Raw genomic sequence first — 6,174 nt, 5'->3', positions numbered from 1 at the left:
CTTGTTTCTACTTCAAAGGTGAACCCCAAAATCTTTGGGTGGTTCACAGTCGGTATTTGGTTTCCATCGACTACGACGCCTAGGTTCAAGTTTACCTCGAACGACGAATAAATTGGTTTAGAGAGACCGTATATCATTTTACATTTTTTGTTTTTTCTAAATAAAGTTTCATTTCATTTAAAAAAATGTTTTTTCTTAGGTTTTATGTAAATAAATTAGAATATCATCATCATATTAGTGTTTATAAGTGAATTTTGACCATAGCAATTTTCTTGCTTTTTTTTCAAAAATTCGTTTAAAATCCCACAAATTCAATTCGGAAATTCCGTAAACGGAATGTGATAACTAGGACCCTTGTACACTTTTTCCATATGGTGGTTGTACATGCCTCTCCTTTAAATGCCCACTTTGACTAAATTCCTAAGAGAAATCAAGAAATTTATCCATTTTTTTTAGAAAATTCGTTAAAAATCCCACAAATTCAATTCGGGAATTCTATATACGGGATGTGATAACTAGGACCCTTATACATAGTTTCCATATGGTGACTATACATGCCTCTCCCTTATATGTCTAATATTGTTTTTATATGGTAGCTATACATGCCTCTCCCTTATATGCCCACTTTGACCAAATCCCTTAGAGAAATCAAAAAATTTCTCAAAGTTTATTTTTTAAAAATTCCTTAAAAATCCCACAAATTCAATTCGGAAATTTCGTAAACGGAATGTGATAACTAGGACCATTGTACATTGATTCCATATGGTGGTTATATATGCCTCTCCCTAATATGCCCACTTTGACCAAATCCCTTAGAGAAATCAAGAAATTTCTGTTAATTTTTTAAAAATTCCTTAAAAATCCCACAAATTCGATTCGGAAATTCCGTAAACGGAATGTGATAACTAGGACCCTTGTACTTTTTTCCATATGGTGGTTATATATGCCTCTCCCTTATATGCCCACTTTGAACAAATCCCTTAGAGAAATCAAGAAATTTCTGAAAGTTTATTTTTTAAAAATTCGTTAAAAATCCCACAAATTCAATTCGGGAATTCTATATGCGGGATATAATAACTATCACCCTAGCTTAAACTATAAAATTTTTAATCCGGGGGTTCTGTATTTAGGTCCAAACCAAGAAATTGGGCTACTTCAATAGGGTTAGTCCATAAATCTATTGGGCTAAGTGAAGTAGGGTGGGCTGGACAGTTGAATATGTGGTGGGTATAGGGTTGCCAGATTCCGATTCGCAGAAAGCTGGACATCGGGTTTTAAAAAGCTGGACAAAACAAAAAAAGCTGGACATAAAAAATACTGAGAAAATGTTAATTTTGGTTTTGTGTAAATAATTTCACAGTGATACACCAAAAAAATGCAGAGGTTCTCATATACCAATTCTGTTTTGTTATAGTCCATATATTACGAATATATTTTTAGTTTTCCCCGATCACTTCGTTAACTTAGCGTTTAAGAGCAAAAGATGTGAAAAAGCTCCATTTTTGAAGTTTTAAATTTTAACAAGTAAGAGTGTTATATTCGGCTATGCCGAATCTTATATACCCACCATCACATCTCGTTTGACTCGAATGAAACTTACTTATGTCGAATTTCATCTATATACTCGTATATTTAGGCCAGTTATAAGCGTAGGGGTAGGGTCAATCATGGACCGATCCTCATAAATTTTTTTAGATAGATTTTGACTCGTATGAAATTTACTTATGTTGAATTTCATCTATATACTAGTATTTTTAAGCCAGTAATGAGCGTTAAAGTCATTTTCTGAAGGGGACCTTATATGGGGGGTAGGGTCAATTATAGACCGATCCTCATAAAATTTTGAATAGTGATTTTGGATCATAAGGAACTTACTTATGTCGAACTTCATCGCTATATTTGTATTTTTAAACAAGATATGGCTGTTAAAGCTGCTTTTCGAGGGGCCACTTGTATGGGGGCTATCCGAAAATGTGGACCGATATTGCCCATTTTCAATACCAAACAAACCTTACCTATAAAAAATATCTATGTGAAATTTCAACCCTCTAGCTCTTTCCATTCGGACTCTATCGTGCTTTCAACAGACAGACAGACGGACGGACAGACATGGCTAGATCGTCTTAGAATTTAATGAGGACCCAGAATATATATATGTATCGAAATATGACCAATATTTCGATGTGTTACAAACGGAATGACAAAATCAATCTTTTTTGATGGTGGGTATAAAAATATGTCTTTTCGCGTACTTTCCTGTAAGAAATATCCAGTAACTTTATGATAGAGAGTAATTTTTAATTTACTCTCAATCAAAAAAATATCCAAAAAAGTACTCGAAAGCCAATTTAAAAAAAAAATGTGCAAGTTTTTTTTTATAAACAAAATCTCAATCGCTAACGAAACACTAAAATAATTGAAACTTTGATTTTTCCTATAAATAAATTGATATTTAAAGTTAACAAAACATGCAGTATCATTAAAAATATATTATTGTTTTAAAACTTTATGATACAAACATATTATTAAAATAAAAATTTACACAAAATCGCAAAGAGAAAGACTAACTAAATTGTTTTAAAAACGCTAGATTTACAATATTTGTTATGATTTTTCACAACAAATAAACTCTTTTAAAAACTAATTTATGATAAATAAAATTTAAATAAATCTAATTACAAATAATTTTTTTAATATTCGTGTTTGTATATTTCTTTAAAAAAAATTAAAATTTACCAAATTTTCGATTTCTTTGGTTTGTTTACATATCGCACACCCAGTACAAAAGAGACACAACTCAAAAATTTTTTTTTAAGAAAAGGAAACAAATTTTTTACAAATTCTGAAAGATAAATAAAGACATAACGTTTTTTTTTCTTGAACAGTTAACAACAACAAAATACACTATTATTTTTGTAGAGTTAAACAAGTATCTTGTGTATAGTTTAAGGCTTAAACTTAGGGCTTAAAGAATATAAAAACGCAAAAATAAAATTTTGAGTTGTGTCACTTTTGTACTAGGTGTGCGATATGTTGTGAATATAAGTTGGATATTTTTTGCTGGGGAAAAAATATCTAGTAAAATGAAAAATTCTCTAACAACGAACTGTAATTTTTATCGCTCTCTTACTCTCTCGTTGCAAGTTTTCAAAAGTACGCGAAAGGAATCCAATAACAATTGTTGCAAATTGTTACAAATTATCGAGTACGCGAACAGACCTAATATTTATTGCGACATCAGCTGTTCAAGTGTTAAGACATGATGATAGAAGAGGGAAATCATAACTTAGTTGTATAACAAATGTACAATCAGTGTTGGCTAACATGCAGTGTACTAAAAAAAATTCTATTTAGCTGGACAAATTAAATTTTAGCTTGAAACTGGACAAGCATCAAAAAAGCTGGACAATCCAGCCAAGTCCAGCCAGGCTGGCAACCCTAGGTGGGTATCATGGGGACCCTGTCCACAAGATGGGCATATATTGGGGACGGCACGGTCTATGCGGGAGCATCCAACTGTGTGATGTTAAAGTAGGCTGACTCCTCCGGTGACATCCCAGGTGGAACTGTTTAGTCAGCATGACATTATGTTCCTTGACTGGGAGGACCTTCCTTTCCTCGTGTAGATGGTGCTCGTGAGGTTATTTGCATGCAGCCCGTTACTGTCCGTAGGGCAACATTTTGGCAGCTTTGAATATTTCTCCACTGGATATCACTCAGCGAAGGAGACCACACTGGAGCAGCATAATTGACCACTGACCGGCCAATTGTTTTATAGGTAGCCAACAAGGTTTCTTTGTCCATACCCCAAGTGCTGCCGGCTAGAGCTTTGAGGACCTTGTTTCTACTTCAAAGGTGAACCCCAAAATCTTTGGGTGGTTCACAGTCGGTATTTGGTTTCCATCGACTACGACGCCTAGGTTCAAGTTTACCTCGAACGACGAATAAATTGGTTTAGAGAGACCGTATATCATTTTACATTTTTTGTTTTTTCTAAATAAAGTTTCATTTCATTTAAAAAAATGTTTTTTCTTAGGTTTTATGTAAATAAATTAGAATATCATCATCATATTAGTGTTTATAAGTGAATTTTGACCATAGCAATTTTCTTGCTTTTTTTTCAAAAATTCGTTTAAAATCCCACAAATTCAATTCGGAAATTCCGTAAACGGAATGTGATAACTAGGACCCTTGTACACTTTTTCCATATGGTGGTTGTACATGCCTCTCCTTTAAATGCCCACTTTGACTAAATTCCTAAGAGAAATCAAGAAATTTATCCATTTTTTTTAGAAAATTCGTTAAAAATCCCACAAATTCAATTCGGGAATTCTATATACGGGATGTGATAACTAGGACCCTTATACATAGTTTCCATATGGTGACTATACATGCCTCTCCCTTATATGTCTAATATTGTTTTTATATGGTAGCTATACATGCCTCTCCCTTATATGCCCACTTTGACCAAATCCCTTAGAGAAATCAAAAAATTTCTCAAAGTTTATTTTTTAAAAATTCCTTAAAAATCCCACAAATTCAATTCGGAAATTTCGTAAACGGAATGTGATAACTAGGACCATTGTACATTGATTCCATATGGTGGTTATATATGCCTCTCCCTAATATGCCCACTTTGACCAAATCCCTTAGAGAAATCAAGAAATTTCTGTTAATTTTTTAAAAATTCCTTAAAAATCCCACAAATTCGATTCGGAAATTCCGTAAACGGAATGTGATAACTAGGACCCTTGTACTTTTTTCCATATGGTGGTTATATATGCCTCTCCCTTATATGCCCACTTTGAACAAATCCCTTAGAGAAATCAAGAAATTTCTGAAAGTTTATTTTTTAAAAATTCGTTAAAAATCCCACAAATTCAATTCGGGAATTCTATATGCGGGATATAATAACTATCACCCTAGCTTAAACTATAAAATTCTTAATCCGGGGGTTCTGTATTTAGGTCCAAACCAAGAAATTGGGCTACTTCAATAGGGTTAGTCCATAAATCTATTGGGCTAAGTGAAGTAGGGTGGGCTGGACAGTTGAATATGTGGTGGGTATAGGGTTGCCAGATTCCGATTCGCAGAAAGCTGGACATCGGGTTTTAAAAAGCTGGACAAAACAAAAAAAGCTGGACATAAAAAATACTGAGAAAATGTTAATTTTGGTTTTGTGTAAATAATTTCACAGTGATACACCAAAAAAATGCAGAGGTTCTCATATACCAATTCTGTTTTGTTATAGTCCATATATTACGAATATATTTTTAGTTTTCCCCGATCACTTCGTTAACTTAGCGTTTAAGAGCAAAAGATGTGAAAAAGCTCCATTTTTGAAGTTTTAAATTTTAACAAGTAAGAGTGTTATATTCGGCTATGCCGAATCTTATATACCCACCATCACACCTCGTTTGACTCGAATGAAACTTACTTATGTCGAATTTCATCTATATACTCGTATATTTAGGCCAGTTATAAGCGTAGGGGTAGGGTCAATCATGGACCGATCCTCATAAATTTTTTTAGATAGATTTTGACTCGTATGAAATTTACTTATGTTGAATTTCATCTATATACTAGTATTTTTAAGCCAGTAATGAGCGTTAAAGTCATTTTCTGAAGGGGACCTTATATGGGGGGTAGGGTCAATTATAGACCGATCCTCATAAAATTTTGAATAGTGATTTTGGATCATAAGGAACTTACTTATGTCGAACTTCATCGCTATATTTGTATTTTTAAACAAGATATGGCTGTTAAAGCTGCTTTTCGAGGGGCCACTTGTATGGGGGCTATCCGAAAATGTGGACCGATATTGCCCATTTTCAATACCAAACAAACCTTACCTATAAAAAATATCTATGTGAAATTTCAACCCTCTAGCTCTTTCCATTCGGACTCTATCGTGCTTTCAACAGACAGACAGACGGACGGACAGACATGGCTAGATCGTCTTAGAATTTAATGAGGACCCAGAATATATATATGTATCGAAATATGACCAATATTTCGATGTGTTACAAACGGAATGACAAAATCAATATACCCCCCATCTTTTTTGATGGTGGGTATAAAAATATGTCTTTTCGCGTACTTTCCTGTAAGAAATATCCAGTAACTTTATGATAGAGAGTAATTTTTAATTTACTCTCAATCAAAAAAATATCC

This window comes from Lucilia sericata, unplaced genomic scaffold, assembly GCF_015586225.1.
Source record: "Lucilia sericata isolate MDLA Ls3-8-SP2 unplaced genomic scaffold, ASM1558622v1 Contig000494F_arrow, whole genome shotgun sequence".
In the NCBI taxonomy this organism is placed as follows: domain Eukaryota; kingdom Metazoa; phylum Arthropoda; class Insecta; order Diptera; family Calliphoridae; genus Lucilia; species Lucilia sericata.
Note: the sequence above shows the minus strand (reverse complement) of the source record.